The following is a 17,524-nucleotide window of genomic DNA, read 5'->3' on the forward strand; positions in this document are numbered from 1 at the left end:
AGCTTCACTGGCTGGAAAAGGGAAAAACTCAACTCTCAGCTAAGTTCTTGAGAAAAGAGACTCCTCTCTTAAGATGCCATTTCCTCACTAATTTACCAGAACAAGAAGGCTCGTGGCTACTTTGCTTAATGTTGGATAGGGTTTTCGGGAAAAAAAACTAACAGGAATACCCCGTCATCAGTAAAGACTAAAAACCACCTGGATCATATAACATATATGCCACTGCTTTTTTTTTTTTTTAAATGCCCAGGTGGGCTTAAGGCTGCCAGACTGCACGCACCTCTATAGCAACAAGGACTTCACCTATTCTACCTACATCTTGTACCAGGGGAAAAAAAGGGGGTAACAGGGAGAAAGAAGGGAAGATGGGGAAAAATATAGCCCCACTCAAAAAAAGAGAAGAAATCCCACCACAGGGAAATCTACGTAACAAGCATAACGCAAGAGTGTGCTCCCCAAACAGATGGCTCTGCACAGGCTGATGTCTTGCTGATTTTCCTGAGAGACCTATTTTGTAAAAGTTAAAACAGAGAAGACGTTGTAATGACTCGATCCGGGCATAAATTCAAACTCCAGCGCTAGCAAAATCATCCTTCACTGAATTAATCCCTTTTTCCTTTCTTACACATTTTACTCACGTTCTAGATGGATTTCTTTTTTGTTTGCTTTTTATCCAATCATTAGGAGAGTGGTTGAGGAGAACTGAAGCCATCATTACTTTGATGACACAGTTAAGATTCTAGATTCCCATTTCTAGATACTAAGAAAAAAAAAAACAAACCAAACCCATTGCCATCGAGTCAATTGCAACTCATAGCAAACCTATAGGACAGAGCAGAACTGCCCCAGAGAGTTTCCAAGAAGCGCCTGATGGATTCGAGCTGCTGGCCTTTTGGTTAGCAGAGGTAGCTCATAACCACTATGCCACCAGGCTTTCCAAGAGTTCCTTCTAAATGCCACAATCAAGTCATCCTTGGTTTACTTTTCTTTCTACTGAACACAACAATGCCCACTGGTATCTCTGAAGCATAATCGCATAGTAGGTCATTATCTCCCCTGGTAAAGCAGCTGTTCGGAAGTGAATGCTCCCCTTCTTTTTTGTCTTATAAACTGAACTCCATCTTCATACTTCATTCCACATTCGATCAAAGCGAGTGCAACCAGCACAGCTGCCCTTCCTAATTCTGCAACAATGCTCTGCAACACAGGAACCTGGCTCTTCATGAAATTTGGTTTTTAATATGTTTAGTCAATCATCTACTATGTGATTAGGGGCTGGAGCTCCATCATCAAATGGCCAATCTAGAACGTGGGTTCCTTCTTTTTCAACTGCAGCTTTATCATACATAGCATTACAAACTCAAACCAAAGTTGTCACTCCATACTTCCTAAGTTCCTCTGTGAACGTGCTGACGGCAGTATTGGTAGGGCTGTGAGTTATCAGAAAACGCATGTTCTCATAGGACAATTCGTAATGGCAAATGAGTGAGTATGCATGTGGGTGTGATGGGGGAAATGAAAAAAATCAATCAGAGCACAAAACATTAAAAAGACCACTGGAACGCCTATTATCGATCAGCATTTTCTCTATTCGACTTGTTTATTCCTTAAGAAGCTTCTCTCTTCGAGATAAGCAGAAGTATTTAGGATCCACTGGAAATGAAATTCAACTTGGGCCTCACTGACTGTAGGTAGATACCTTTGGACTCCAAAAAAATCCAACTCCATACAAAACTTAAGCAGCCTTTACTATATTTAGGCACTAGTGAGACAAGTTAAAAGTGTAGGTCGCTTTCCTCTTTTGTTTACTTGAAGCTTAATTTTACAGGAATCATTAAAAGAAACATGCTTGCATTTAAAAAAAAAAAAAAAAAGCCAACTATTTCTGAGGCCTGTCTCAGTGCTGGGACTCTTGAAGGCAAGGTTAATTATGGCACACAGAACCCCCAAGCTCACGTGTCAGGGAGAATGCTGTGCTGAGCCTAGCAGAAGTCTGCCCTCACACTCAGAATCGCCAGAAACCTGAAGCATACGTTCCGACGAAAAACGCTGGCGAGCTGAGACCTGGGCATCGAAATCTGGCAGCAGCAGGAGAGAGCGGGCGCCTCTCAGCCACCTTGGTGTCTGCGGCAGTGACAACGCCCTCCCAGCCTCGGTCTGCGGCTCTTGGCCCAATGGCAGTGGCTGCATGTGTCCATGAGTTGGTCTTGCAGTTCCTGGGGCTGCCACTAAGTCTTCTGTGCCACTGCTGGCTCTACCACGGTCCTGTGGCGTCACCTTGCGCCGTGCCCAGCCACCACTGCCGCTCCAGCAGCAACTGCATGGACCCACCCTGGTGTCTTCATACGTAATTATGGTTTTGACATCCATGCTGTTGTTGTTAGGTGTTGCAGGGTCTGTTCCAAATCATAGCGACCATATGTATAACAGAGCAAAAAGTCCTGTGCCACCCTCCCAACGGTAGGTATGTTTGAGCCTATTCTTGCAACCACGCCATCGATCCATCTCGTTGAGGATCTTCCACTTTTTAGCTGAGCTGGTGGCACAGTAGCTAAGCACTCATCTGCTAACTGAAAGTTTGAACCTACCATCTAGTCTGTGGGAGAAAGAAGTAGCAGTCTGCTTCCGTAAACATTACAGCCTTGGGAACCCCAAGGGGCAGTTCTACTCAATCCTACCTATATAGTCATTATCAGTCAGAATCAATTTGACAGCAACAGGTTGACATCCACGTACCACTTTATTCAATTATTCATTTGACCAACATCGTTAGGTGCCATCAAGTCACTTCCAACTCACAGCAATCTTACGTACAATGGAACAAAACACTGCCTGGTCCTGTGCCACCCTCACAATCATTGCTATGCTTGAGTCCATTGTTGCAGCCACTGTGTCAATCCATCTCCCCGAGCGTCTTCCTCTTTTTGGCTGACCCTCTACTTTACCAAGCATGATGTCCTTCTCCAGGGACTGGTCGCTCCTAATAACAAGTCCGAAGTAAGTGAGATAAAGTCTTGCCATTCTTGCTTCTAAGGAGTATTCTGGCTGTACTTCTTCCAAGACAGATTTGTCCGTTCTTCTGGCAGTCCATGGTACATTCAATATCCTTCACCAACACCACAATTCAAAGGCATCAATTCTTCTTTGGTCTTCCTTATTCATTGTCCAGCTTTCTAATGCATGTGAGGGAAGCTGGTTATAGGGAACCCAAGGTCGAGAAGGGAGAGTGTTGACATGTTGTGGGGATGATAACCAATGTCACAAAACAATATGCATACAGCTGTTTAATGAAAAGCTAGTTTGTTCTGTAAACCTTTATCTAAAGTACAATAAAAAGATTTTTAAAATTCCACTCAAAAAATAGGTAACAAATTTGAATAGACATTTTTCCAAAGACATAATACAAATGGCCAATAAGCACAAGGAAACATTCAACATCATTAGCCATTAGGGAAATGCAAATTAAACCACAAATGGGAAATTCACAGGAATGAAAAGCAGGCTGGTGGTTTCCCATGACTGCTGTGAGAAGGGAATGGGAAGTGACTGTTAATAAGTACAAGGTTTCTTTTGGAGTGATAAAAATGTTTCTTGAAAACAATCTAAATCCATTGTTTTCATGGTTGCACAATTCTGTAAATACATTGTAAACCGATGAATTGTATACTTTAAATAGTTTAGTTGTATAGTCTGTGAAATATTTCTCAATAAAGAAGTTAAAAATGTAAAAAAAAAAAAAAAAAAACCTCCTGGAAAAACTGATCGATCCGTAATTGGAGCTATGTGAATAAAGCTTTGAGCCAACTCATCCACCTAAATTTACTACCGCCTTGCATGCATTATATATGCACTTGCTATGAAAATCTGTCACCGTGGAGTCAATTCCGACTCATAGTGACCCTATAGGGCAGAGTAGAACTGCCACATAGGGTTTCCAAGGAACAGCTGGTCGATTTGAACCACCGACCTTTTGGTTAGCAGCCAAACACTTAACCATTGTGATTTCTCAAATATGTTCCTAAAAATTCAGAAACACTCTGTCTATGCCATTTTTACGACCAATACTTATCTAAACATTGTACCAGCAAAAACATCCGGTTAGTTCAGCATGGTTTTCATTCCATCCATAGTCTAATAGTTTCCTAGTAAAAAAAAAAAAAACTAGTGCCATTTAAAAAAAAAAAAAAAATAGTTTCCTAGTAGATGCTGAAAAATATTGTTTTAACAAATTGATTCTAGAACAACAACTAGGGGCATCATGGTCAGGCCTGGCTTTCAACAATGGATTATCTAATATAAAAAAAGCACAAACAGTAAAACACAAAATAAATAAACGGGACCTTATAAAAATTAAAAAAACTTTTGTTCATCAAAAGACTTTACCGAAAAAGTGAAAAGACAAGCTGCAACTGGAAGAATATCTTCAGAAATCATATATTCGATGAGAATCTAATAACCAAAAGATATTTAAAACTTCTACAACTTAACAACTAAAAGATAAATAAGCCAATCATAAAATAGGCAAAAGACTCGAATAGACATTTCACCAAAGAAGACATTCAAATGGCCACCAAACATATGAAAAGATGCTCAATGTCATTAGCCATCAGAGAGATGCAAATCAAAACAACAAAATAAAATTTTTTAAAAATTCGTTAGGAGTTCAATGTGATATGCTCTGTCACTTAGCTTAAGCTGACTTCAGTCAAGGGCCTGGGAATCAGAAAAGGACATTCAGTCTCGTAAACAAAATGAAGTCTTCTACAATTCTCCTTTTCATGAGTTTCGATTTGAATCACAACTACTTTTAAGCTTTCATCCTGTAACTTGAAGCCCAACGGTTTTAGCTTATCTCCTGACGTCTTAAGTCCTCTTTGTCCTTTTCGAGCCCCCAATACCTAACATGTACTAAACATTCGTCCTCCTGCCAGGTACTCTGCACATACAGGCACTTTACAAGCATTATCTCTTTTCATTCTCACAACCACCCTGTCTTAGTCCCCTAGCGCTGCTATAACAGAAATACCACAAGTGGACAGCTTTAACGAAGAGAAATTTATTTCCTCATAGTAAAGTAGGCTTAAAGTCCAAATTCAGGGTGTCAGCTCCAAGGGAAGGCTTTCTCTCTTTGTCAGCTCTGGAGGAAGGTCCTTGTCCTCAATCTTCCCCTGGTCGAGGAGCTTCTCAGGCTCAGGAACCCCGGGTCCAAAGGACATGCTCTGCTCCTGGTGCTGCTTTCTTGCTTTCTTGGTAGTATGAGGCTCCCCTGTCTCTCTGCTTGCTTTTCTCTTTTATATCTCAAGAGATTGCCTCAAGACACAATCCAATCTTGTAGATTGAATCCTGCCTCACCAACACAACTGCTGCCCACCCTCCCTCATTAACATCATAGAGGCAGGATTTACAAAATCCTGTGTGTGATATAGAAAAATCACACAATACCAGGAATCATGCCCCAGCCAAACTGATACACACATTTTTGGGGGGACAGAATTCAATCCATTATACAACCCATATCTGGGTGGGCACTATTATTGTCCCCATTTTACAGGTGGGAAAACAGAGACTCAGAGGGACAGAGTGACTTGTCCAAGGTCACCCAAGAAGTGGGAGTCAGAAATTTGACTCCTCCTGGTATGTGCCATGCCACTTTCTGCTACACTATGTTGTTGTTGGGTGCTGTCGAGTCAATTCCGACTCGTAGCCAACCCCACGTGACAGAGTAGAAGTTTCCTGTAGGGTTTTCTTGGATGTAATCTTTACAGGAAGCAGATCACCTAGTCTTTTTCCCTGAGTGGGTTGTAACCGCCCTCCTTTCAGTTAGCAGCCAAGCACTTAACCAGGGTTCCTTTCGCTATACTATATTGCTTACCGTTATTCCCACATTATTAACAATTAAGGTTGCTCATGACCCTTGGACTAAATCAGTTCCTAAAACCATGGAGGGCCCTCAGGGACTTCTCAGGCCCTTCTAAAGGAACGTTCGGTTCCTCTAGCTCACTAGTTCCCAAAAGCCGTCCTGTGTACCACGGCCAGACTGGCTCCATTTGAGTCTCAAGGGAGGATTTAAAAAAAAAAAACAGAGATGCTCGGATTTGAACCCAAGGCTAAAAATACATCTGCCTTTTTTGGAATGCTCCCCCAGGTGATTCTGGTGAGCAGTCAAGGAGAAGACCGGTTCACCCAGCCCAACCTCCTGCCATCTCCAGGGCCCTGATATATGCAGCCTTTTCCGGGAAACTTTCAGACACAGAGTTTATTACCCTCTATTTTTTAGATTGATTCGTTGTAATGGTTGGAAACGTATTTCCTCTTTTCTTCATGGCATGGGCTCTGCTCTTCCCAAACTCTGGCTGCCTGGAGAAATGGGAATCAGGCAGTATCAAACGATGCCACATGGTTGAAAATGCTTAGAGCTGATAAACAACTTCACACCCCATTCCCAGGAACTGTGTGGACTTTGTTCTGTTTTTTGTAAGGAACAAAAACACAGGATCCCAGAGTGTAAATCAGGTAACAGAAGAAAATCATGTGTACCTCATTATATGCACTTTGCAAAAAATCAAAGGAACAGAAAGAGGTGAAAGGGGGGCTGAGGAGGAAGGCAGTTGGTGGGGGTAGAGAGAGAAAGAAACAGAAGAGATCAAATAGGGATGCTGCTGACTGTGGCTCTGACTTTGAAAACCCCACTTGCAATCTTACTGAAAAAAAGAATAGAGAGATTCTTCCCTTAGCAAGTGCCTTTACTGGCCAAAAAGATCCAGGAAAGTTTTAATTTTTAATGCATCAAAACTTCCCAGGAGCCCAAGAGCTTTCTTGCTGGATTGTGCTAGAAAGAGCACTCCTTCATGTATAATTGAAGACATTTAAGGCAGCATTACAGCCCTTCCTGCTTAGACATGGGGCTGCCTCCAAATGTATCTCACTAATGTGCAGCGCTCTCAGGAAAGTCGCTCGAGCAATTAAAAATGGTTAATTCTGCTGCCGAGCAAGAGTCTGAGCTCATCCCAGCCTCTGTGTGTTTCAACAACACATTTAGGAGTCATTCACTTCGACTATGCTCATTCTACAAACATCCCTCACTATTAATAAGCAGGTGAGACTCATCAAATTTCTTTTTCTCAAAAGAATGCAAAAAATGAAAATGATTGTTTTTGATAAGCGCTTCCTTTTCATTTACCGAGTGGATTTCTAATTTTCCAAGTGTTGAATGTAAATCTATGTTATGTGTGGTTCCCTACTCAACAGGAATAATTTGCTTCCGAAAGTTTGACGCTGGAATCCTCATCTGCTACATAGGAGATTTACTTCAACTAAAGCAAGTTTTGTACTGAGCAAAGAATTGTTTTTAGATTGTAAGCGTGATACACACAGTCTCCTAAAATGAAAAAAAGAAAGAAAAGGTTACCTTATGAAACCAGTTGCCCTTGAGTCGATTCCAACTCATGGTGACCCCATGTGCATCAGAGCAGAGCTGCTGCACAAAGTTTCCAATGGCTGATTTTTTCATAAGTAGATCACCAGGCCTTGTCTTGGAGGTACCTCAGAGAGGACTCGAACTGCCAACCTTTCGTTGAGCAGCTGAGCACATTAACTGTTTGCACCATGCAGGGACTGTGGTTACTTATTAGGCTGTGTGGTTGACAGCAGTGTTATTCATTATGTGATCCACAGCTCAGCAGCGACAATAGCACCTGAGAGCTTACTGAGACACAAAACACTGCTTTTGAGCAGTGGTTCCCAACTTGGGGTGATTTTTGCCTCCCAGGGCAATGTCTGGTCACATATTTGGTTGTCACAACTGAGGGGAGGAGGGTGCTACTGGCATCTAGTAGAATCTGCCAGGCACCAGTCAGCTCTTCATAACAAAGAATTATCCTACCTAAACCGTCAAGAGAAAGGAGCCCTAGTGGCACAGTGGTTAAGCACTTGGCTGATAACCAGGTCAGGAGTTTGAACCCACCTGCTGCTCAGCGGAAGAAAGATGTAGCAGTATGCTCTCGTAAAAAAATGACAGCCTAGGAAACCCTATGGGGCAGTTCTACTGTGTCCTATGGGGTCACTAGGAGTCAGAATCATTTCGATGTCAGTGGGTTTGGGGTTTTTGGGAAATCGTCAACAATGCTGCTATTGAGAAACCTTGCTTTAGAGGAAACAACTACTGGAAATCAGTCCCTGGGTGTTGCAAAAGGTTAAGTGCTCAGCTACTAACCAAAAGGTTGGCAGTTAGAATCTACCCAGAGGCACCTTGGAAGAAGGGCCTGGTGATCTACTTCTGAAAAATCACAGCCATTGAAAACCCTAAGGAGCACAGCTCTCCTCTGCAACACATGGGGCTTCCATGAGTCAGAATCGACTCCACAGTAACTGGCCAGTTACTTTATTGGAAATAGTGAGGTGGGTATAGGAAGAGTAAAAAGAAATCGTTTCAAGCTGACGAATAATACAGGTAAAAGAAGGAGAAAAGGAAATGGCATGAGAGTCGTGAACGTGGGCTGTGATCATCGAGGGTGTGCAACCTGAGGGAAATCACTTACCCCCTGTCTTGGATTGAATTGTTTATATGTGTATGTACATCATTTTGTCATCTGATGTGATTTTCCTATGTGTTGTAAATCCTATCTCTATGATGATGACATGCGATTAGTGGCAGAATTCAATCTACAAGATTGGATTACGCCTTGAGCCAATCTTTTTTGAGATACAGAAGAAAGAGAAAGGCGAACAGAGAGACATAGGGACCTCATACCACCAAGAAACAAGAGCCAGGAGAGTAGTGCATCCTTTGGACCTGGGGGTCCCTGCTCTGAGAAGCTCCTTGATCCAGGAAGATTGATGACAAGGACCCTCTCCTAGAGCTGACAGAGAGAGAAAGCCTTCCCCTGGAGCTGGCAACCTGAATTTGAACTTCTAGTGTACTAGACTGTGACAGAATAATTTCTCTTTGTTAAAACCATCCCTTTGTGGTATTTCTGTTACAACAGCAGTAGATGACTAAGACACACCCTTTGGATTTCACTTTATACATCTATAAAATGAAGGGAAAAAATTAAGTAAGGCTCTTTTCAGGATGGATACGTCACAGCTTAGGCAGTATTTCCCAAATCTGAAGAAACCACAGATCACTTTCACAATATATTCCAGATTGTAAGAAAGTACAATCTTTCCTATTTGAGTTTCTACTTTAATCAACGTATTTCATATTTTTTAAATGTATTTTAAAGGGAAAATATGTGTCACTACCAGTTGTTAAAAGCCATTCTTACATGCCACAATTGTAACTAAACACCATTAAAACAAAACAACGTTAGAAAACTTGATGCCATTATCTTCCAAAGACCGAGTTACAGGGCAGGTGCTCTCTTGGTTAAATGTGAGATTAATGAAGGTTAGAAGGGTAAAGGCATATTAGTACCACTCTGAGGCTTTCTCTTTAATCAGGAAGTTTGAAAGAGGGGGCAGGAGCTTCCTCTGTACCACTTTTATTAAATGGCCTTACATTCCAGCAGTGGGAGCATCTACACTTTAGACACTAATGGAGTAGTGATTGAGAGCACGAGCTTTGGAAGCAGAGCCATTTGGATCCCAGGTTCAACTCTACCATTCACTGGCTGATGGATGTTAAGCAAGTGACGAAACCTTGCTAAGGTCCAGATCCTCACTGCTAGTTTTTCATAAGACCTAGGACATTGTGGTAGGCAGCCTCCAAGATGTCCTCTAATGATTGATTCACCTTCAGGCATTCATGCCCTTGAATAATCTCCTCTCCTTGAGTGTGTGCTGGACCTAGCAACTTGCTTCTAGCCAATGTTGTTGTTAGTTGCCTTCGAGTTAATTACGACTCATGGTGATCCCATGTGTGCAGAGTAGAACTTCTCCACAGGGTTTTCAAGGCTATGACCTTCTGAAAGCAGACTGGAAGGTCAGTCTTCCAAGGCACCTCTATCATTGTTAGGTGCCGTCAAGTCATCCCTGACTTATAGCAACCCCATATAACAAAGTAGAATTGCCCAGTTGCATTTTCTTGACTGCAATCTTTATGGAAGAAAAAATTCAAGCCTTGAGTTGTAATACTGAAGGATTCTATGGACAAAATATTGAACAACACAGGGAGCATCAAAAGAAGATGGAAGGAATACATAGAGTCACTGTACTAAAAAGAGCCGGTCAATGCTCAACCATTTCAAGAGGTAGCATATGATCACAAAACCAATGGTATTTCTCTTTCTTAAAGTCATCCATGTGTGGCATTTCTGTTAGAGCAGCACTAGATAACTAAGACAGTGCTGAAGGAAGAAATTCAAGCTGCACTGAAGGCACTGGCGAAAAACAGAGCTCCAGGAATTGATAGAATTTGAAATGTTCCAACAAAAGGATGCAATGCTAGAAGCACTCACTTGTCTATGTCAGGAAACTTTGAACGCAGCTACCTGGGCAACCAACTGGAAGAGATCCATATATGTGCCCATTCCAAAGAAAGGTGATCCAACAGAATGTGGACATTATCAAACAATATCATTAATATGACACACAAGTAAAACTTTACTGCAGCAATACATCAACACAGAACTGCCAAAAATTCAAGCCAGATACAAAAGAGGACATGGAACAATGGATATCACTGCTAATGTCAGATGGATCTTGGCTGAAGGCAAAGAATATCAGAAAGATGTTTACCTGTGTTTTATTGACTAATGCAAAGGCATTCAACTGTGTGAATCACAACAAATTACAGAAAATGCTGCAAAAATGGGGAATTCCAAAACACTTCATTATGCTCATGCAGAACCTGTACATGGGCCAAAAGGCAGTTGTTCCAACAGGCCAAGGAGATACTACATGGTTTAACATCAGGAAAGGTGTATGTCAGGGTTGTATCCTTTCACCATACTTATTCAATCTGTATGCTCAGCACACAATCCGAGAAGCTCAACTATATGAATAACAACACAGCATCAGGATTGTGGGAAGACTCATTAACAACCTGCAACATGCAGATAACAAAACCTTGCTTGCTGAAAGGGAAGAGGACTTGAAGCACTTACTGAGGAATACCGAAGACCATAGCCTTCAGTATGGATTATACCTCAACATGAAGAAAACAAAAATTCTCACTAGATCAACAAGCAACATCATGATAAATGGAAAAAATATTGAAGTTGCAATGATTTCATTTTACTTGGATCCACAATCAATGTCCATGGAAGCAGCAGTCAAGAAACCAGACAACATATTGTGTTAAGCAAATCTGCTGCAAAAGACCTCTTTAAAGTGTTGAAAAGCAAAGATGTCACTTTGAGGACTAAGGTGTGCCTGACCCAAGCCATGCTGTTTTTAATCACTTCATAATCATGTGAAAGCTAGACAATGAATAACGAAAACCGAAGAAGAACTGATGTCTTTGAATTATGGCGTTGACGAAAAATATTGAATATACTATGTACCGCCAGGAGAATAAAGAAATTTATCTTGGAAGAAGTACAGCCAGATGCTTCTTAGAAGCGAGGATGGAGGACTTTGTCTCAACATACTTTGGATATGTTATCAAGCGGGACCAATCCCTGGAGAAGGACAACACACTTGGTAAAGCAGAAGGTCACCAAAAAAGAGGAAGACACTCAACGAGATGGATTGACACAGTGGCTGCAACAATGGGCTCAAGCAGTGTTTCGTTCTGTTGTACACGGGGTCACTATGAGTTGGAACCAACTCAACAGCACCTAACAACAATCTTTATGGAAGCAAAATGCCAGGTCTTTCTCCATGGAGCCACTGGGTGGGTTCAGATCGCCACTCTTTCAGCTAATAATTGAGCACTTAACTGCACCACCTAGGCACTTCCTCTAGCCAAGAGAATACAGCAATAATGATGGGATGTCACTTCAAAGATTATGTTTAAAAAGTCACAGACATCACATAAATGAAGGAGTGGCTGTATTCCAATAAAACTTTATTTACATAAACAGGCAGTAGGCCATGTTTTCTGACCACTGAGGTAGGACATTCAAGAAAGCGTGCCAGGATACAGTACAGGGTAGAAAACGTGGAGGAGCGGCCTTAAGGTTAAGCAGAATATATCTAGCATCCATTCCTTGGCCTCCACATCTAAAGAACTCCTCTGCCCCAAGTCATTATCACATTATCTGTTTTATTTCCTTCATTACAAATTTTAAGTATCTTACATATTTGTCCACGAGAGCAGGAATCAAGGCTGTCTTGTTTGCCACTACATCCTCAACTCCTAGATCAGAGCCTGACACAGGGTAGTCGCTTAAATATTTGTTGAATTATTAAGACTTAACTAAAGTAGATATATGACACAACCTTGCTTGTTGAAAATGAAGGCAACTTGAAGCACTTACTGATGAAGGTCAAAGACTACAGTCTTCAGTATGGTTTATGCATGAACATGAAGAAAATGAAAATCCTCACAACTGGACCAATAAACAGCATATGGTAAATGAGGGGAAAAAAATCAAAGTTGTCAATGATTTCATTCTACTTTGATCAGCAATCAATATCCATGGAAGCAAGTCAAGAGATCAGATGACGTACTGTAGAAATCTACTGCAGAAGACCTCTTTAAAGTTTTAAAAAGTAAAGATGTGACTTTGAGGACTAAAGTGCACCTGACCCAAGCCATGGTCTTTTCAATCACCTTATATGCGTGCAAAAGCTGGACAATGAAAAAGAACTGCATTCAAACTGTGGTGTTAGCAAAGAATGTTGGCCATAGTGTGAACTGCCAAAAGAACCAACAAACCAATCTTAGAAGAAAACAACCAGAATGCTCCTACGACTTTGGCTCACTTACTTTGGACACATCATCAGGAAACACCACTAGAAAAGTGCATCGTGTTTGGTAGAGGGCCAAGGAAAACAAGGGAAACCCTCAATGAGATGGATTGACATGATAGCCACAACAATGGACTCGAACACACCAATGATCCTGAAGATGGTACAGGAGCGGGCAACATTTCATTCTGTTAGAGATAAGGTCATTGGAAACAGGAGCCAACCCAATGGCAACTAACAACAAAGTAGTCTGACAGGTTGACAAAAATCCAGAGCACCTGGTTTCCTTAACTTTGGTGCAAAAAAGTCTTAACGCTGCTATAACAGAAATACCATAAGTAGGTGGCTTTAACAAAGAGAAATTTATTCTCTCACACTCAAGGAGGCTAGAAGTTCGAATTCAGGGTGCCAGCTCTAGGGAGAGGCTTTCCTTCTCTGTCAGCTCTGGGAGAAGTTCCTTGTCATCAATCTTCCCCTGATCTAGGAGCTTCTCAGCACAGGAACCCTGAGTCCAAAGGATGCATTTATCTCCTGGCTCTTGTTTATTGGTGGTATGAGGTACCCACGTCTCTGTATTTGCTTCTCTCTTTTTAATATCTCTAAAGAGACTGACTTAAGACACAACCTAATCTTGTAGTTTGAGTCCTGCCTCATTAACATAACTGCCCCTAAACCTACCTCATTAATATCATAGAGGTAGGATCCACAACACACAGGCAACTCTTATCATATAACAAAATGGTGGACAATCACACAATACTGGGAATCACAGCCTAGCCAAGTTGACACACATTTTGTGGGGGGACAGAACTGAATCTACAACAATAAAATTATATGCTCCAAGCACAGAAACTCAGCTCTCCTGCTCTAGCCACACTTAAGTGTGATTCTTGTCAACTTTATTTCAATCTTCCTAACACCCTCTCCACACCAAGCCAGCTCACCCATCACCCCCAGTGCCTCCATCATCGATTACTCTGGATTGCAATTCCACACAATAACTTTCATCCTTTCAGTCCCTAAGTGGTTTGGTGCCCAACTTCTTTAGAAATGATTCCGCTCCCTGGGACCTTGCCCCAGCTTTCCCGGTACCGTCAGCTTCCCAGCATAGTCAGCTAAAGTAGACCATCTCCATTTCATCGAACGTGGCCAGGGCATTTTCCTGGGCAGAGTGGTGAGGGAATGAAGAAAGGGAATAGGGTTGTCAGCAGGTCTAAAATCCCTGGTTTCGTTATTTTTAACATAAAAGATAATATATCCTCAAAAATATCCAATGAGAGGACAACAGTTACGGTTATCATAAAGTTATGAAAGTCATCAAAAATGATTAAAAAGATAGAGGACACTGAGCTTCTGTTAAATGTGATGGGAACATTTGCAAAGAGGTCATGTTAATAAACAACATGATAAACATAACTAATGTCACTGACCACCACTCGTCTGTCAGTTTGTCATCCTGTGGTGGCTTGTGTGTTGCTGTGATGCTGGAAGCTATGCCACGGGCATTTCAAATACCAGCAGGGTCACCCATGGGGACAGGTTTCAGCAGAGATTAGACTAAGACAAACTAGGAAGAATAACCTGGCAGTCTGCTTCCGAAAGAATTGGGCAGTGAAAACCTTATGAACAGCAGTGAAACGTTGTCTGATATAGCAAGACCAGGCAGTGTTCTGTTGTACATAGGGTTGCTATGCATTGGAACTGACTTGATGGCAACTAACAAAAACATCACTGAATTGTACACACAAAGAATTTTGAAAAGGCAATTTCTTACATATATATTTACTACATTTAAAAAATGCTTTAAAAAATTAAGCAGAGGATCACAATGTGGAAAAGGTTTAGTACATACAGAGCATCAAGTTAAACAAAATCAGTTACAAAATTGTGCACAGACTCTGATTGCAAGTGTGCAAAAACTGCACCTGGGCATATGCAAAACTAGGAGGCGTGGAAGATGTCAGTGACTGGTATATCTAGCATTTCCGCCACTGACAGCTTTATGATTTCCATTATCATTGTTATAATATTTGTGAATTACAGCAAAACCTGTGAGAGCTGGAACTTGACAGGATTGCCTTGGTTTTTCAGGTCTTGCAAGTATTCCACTTCTGACAGAGTGCAGCCTTAACCACTCTTCTATCGCTTATTTTAGTGAAAAATATTTGAGTTTTCCTTCTCTGGCAGGTTTCTGCCTTACGTGGGTTCCAGCTTTTGCAGGTTTCACCGCATTATGAGATCCCTGTGTACCTTGTCCATAAGCTAAAGAGTACGATCAACATACAGCACATTTATACCATCCAACCAGCAAGAAGACTGACAGGACAGGTGCTGTTCTTACTCTCTGGCACAGCAGAAGAGGAAAGGGGAAAGACTGCACATTAAGCCTGTGAGGGTTTGTGCTTTTCCTCTGTCCTGAATGGCTTCATTAAAAGGCATGGTTTAAGAAATAAACAGTACAGAATCGGTTTCCTCACCCCCTACTTCCTTCTCCCCGACGTCCTTTTTTTTTTTTTTTTCTCTTGTGAGTAGATCAAAGTTGTTGGAAACTGGAAAGGTAGATGATTTTCTAATAATATTAGCCAAAAAGACACTGTTCTTTTGTAGCAAACCCCTGAGACCAGAGCAGTGACTTTACGACTACTCAAGGCTGGTACTTGAGACTAATGGGAAATTTGGCAGCAAATGCATTCAACCTCCTACCATTTCCTAAAGATCAGGAATCTTTCTCTTGCCTTTTTCACAAGTCAGCAGAATCTCAATCTCTCTATATATCTTCTTTTGCTGTGGAACCCTGGATCGAAAGATTTAAGATTGAATAACTCCTGCACACACTCGTAGATTCAACATTGCCCCACCACGTATTATAGACTTAGGGGTCGTCCGGCATTGGGAAGCTGTTCTTTGAATCCATCTCATTTTCAGCTAGTCTGTAGTCCATTGAATCTGTGATTGTTTGTTTAGTCTAAATTTTAATTTTGCCTTTGGTACATGTCCATGGAAACCCTGGTGGTATAGTGGCTCAGTGCTATGGCTGCTAACCCAAAGGTCAGCAGTTCAAATCCACCAGGCATTCCTTGGAAACCCTACGGGGCCGTTCTACTCTATCCTATAGGGTCGCTATGAGTTGGAACTGACTTGACAGCAAGTGGGTAGCAAATGGGTTTGGTACATACCTGATAATACAATGCCTCAATCAGTCAATCTGAATTCCTCTGTCCTTTCGAAGACAGACATCTACCCTATAAGATCGCAAACCACAGAGAAATAATCTCAAACGCAGACAACTGGGTACAAAAGATGCTCACCCAGCATTTTCATGGTAACAAACCAAAAAAAAAAAAAAAAAAAACACTACAAATAATCTCAATACTTAATGATCAGGGAATAGACACATAAAAAATAATCCATCTAATCAATGGAAAAATTATGTAGACTATAATAATATCTGCAAATAATGTTAATTCATCATATAACCTTGAGCAGAAAAAGCAGGACCAAAATTGTATAAAACCACATTTTAGTAAAGAAAAATATACACACGTAGAAAGAGAATTGGAAGGGAATAGCCTCTTATGTATTCGGTGGTAACATACAGGTGATACCTCTTCTTACTTATACTTGTCTTCATTTTCCAGCTTTTCTAGAATATACACATATTACTGTTATATTTGGAAATAAACCTTTTAAAAGGTCAAAAGGTAAGTTGGTACACTGGGATCCAGAAACCTACAGAAAGGCTTAATGTAGGCTGGCTATTAGGTAGTCACTTTCTCTGCCCCATTTTAAAGAGGCAAAGTATTGCCACACTATTAAGCAATCAGCCAGCAGAGTTCATCCAAGAGCAATAAACTGGCCTCTCAAGAGAAAATTAGCGAAGCTCAAGAAATGAGAACTGGAAACCCCGACTAAGTGATCTAATGCCTCCCTCAAGAATCAGCACATACATATTACACTTTCTGGTGTGGGTACTTTCTTTTCCATTTAATTGCAAATGTTTCAAGCGATCCCAGTTTCACTGCTACATTTTAGACCAGTCAACAAGCTATTAATCCACCTTCCCTGACCAGAGTAGAAGAATTAAGTAAACTTCAGGGATGGCCATCTAACTCCTTCTGAGGCCTATTGGCAGAACAAGTATTTCTACCTGTATCTGTACCTGGTTCAAGCTCTGGCACTTCCAATTAGCTATGAGACCTCACACAAGTCCCTTCATCTATCTGATCCTAGGTCTCCTCGTTTGTTGAGAGGAGACCTCTGCATCTGCCTCGCAAGGGCTGCTGTAGGGAGTAAGTGAGGTGACGCATGTGGAGAATAAATCAAGTGCATACACTAGGTGCTCAGTACATGTTTGATAACTCTGGAGTGTTGGACCAGTATTAGAGGGTTGTTTTCTTAGCAAGAAAGATAGGCCCTGCTGAGTCAACTAAAAAAAAACACTTCTCATTGAGTCAGCTCCAACTGATGGTGACCCCATGCGTGTCAGAGTAGAGCTGCACTCCGTAGGGTTTTCAGTGGCTGATTTTTCAGAAGCAGATTGCTAGGCCTTTCTACTGAGGCTCCCCTGGGTAGACCTGAATCTCCAACCTTTCAGTTAGCAGTAAGCGTGTTAAATGTTTGTACCACCCAGGGACTCTGAATCTTTTGTAAATTCCTTGGATGACACAGGTGGGTTGGAATGGACATTAGGGTTCATGGTCTTGAAACAGCAAAATTCCATTTGGTACCC

The 17,524-nt window shown here is 41.5% G+C and overlaps 1 pseudogene; it reads right to left on the minus strand.

Annotated features, from left to right (window-relative positions):
- Positions 1–990: 990 nt before the first annotated feature.
- Positions 991–1,838, minus strand: LOC100671982 (protein tyrosine phosphatase type IVA 2-like; annotated as a pseudogene).
- Between the last annotated feature and the right edge of the window lie 15,686 nt (positions 1,839–17,524).

This window comes from Loxodonta africana, chromosome 19, assembly GCF_030014295.1.
Source record: "Loxodonta africana isolate mLoxAfr1 chromosome 19, mLoxAfr1.hap2, whole genome shotgun sequence".
Classification (NCBI taxonomy): Eukaryota; Metazoa; Chordata; class Mammalia; order Proboscidea; family Elephantidae; genus Loxodonta; species Loxodonta africana.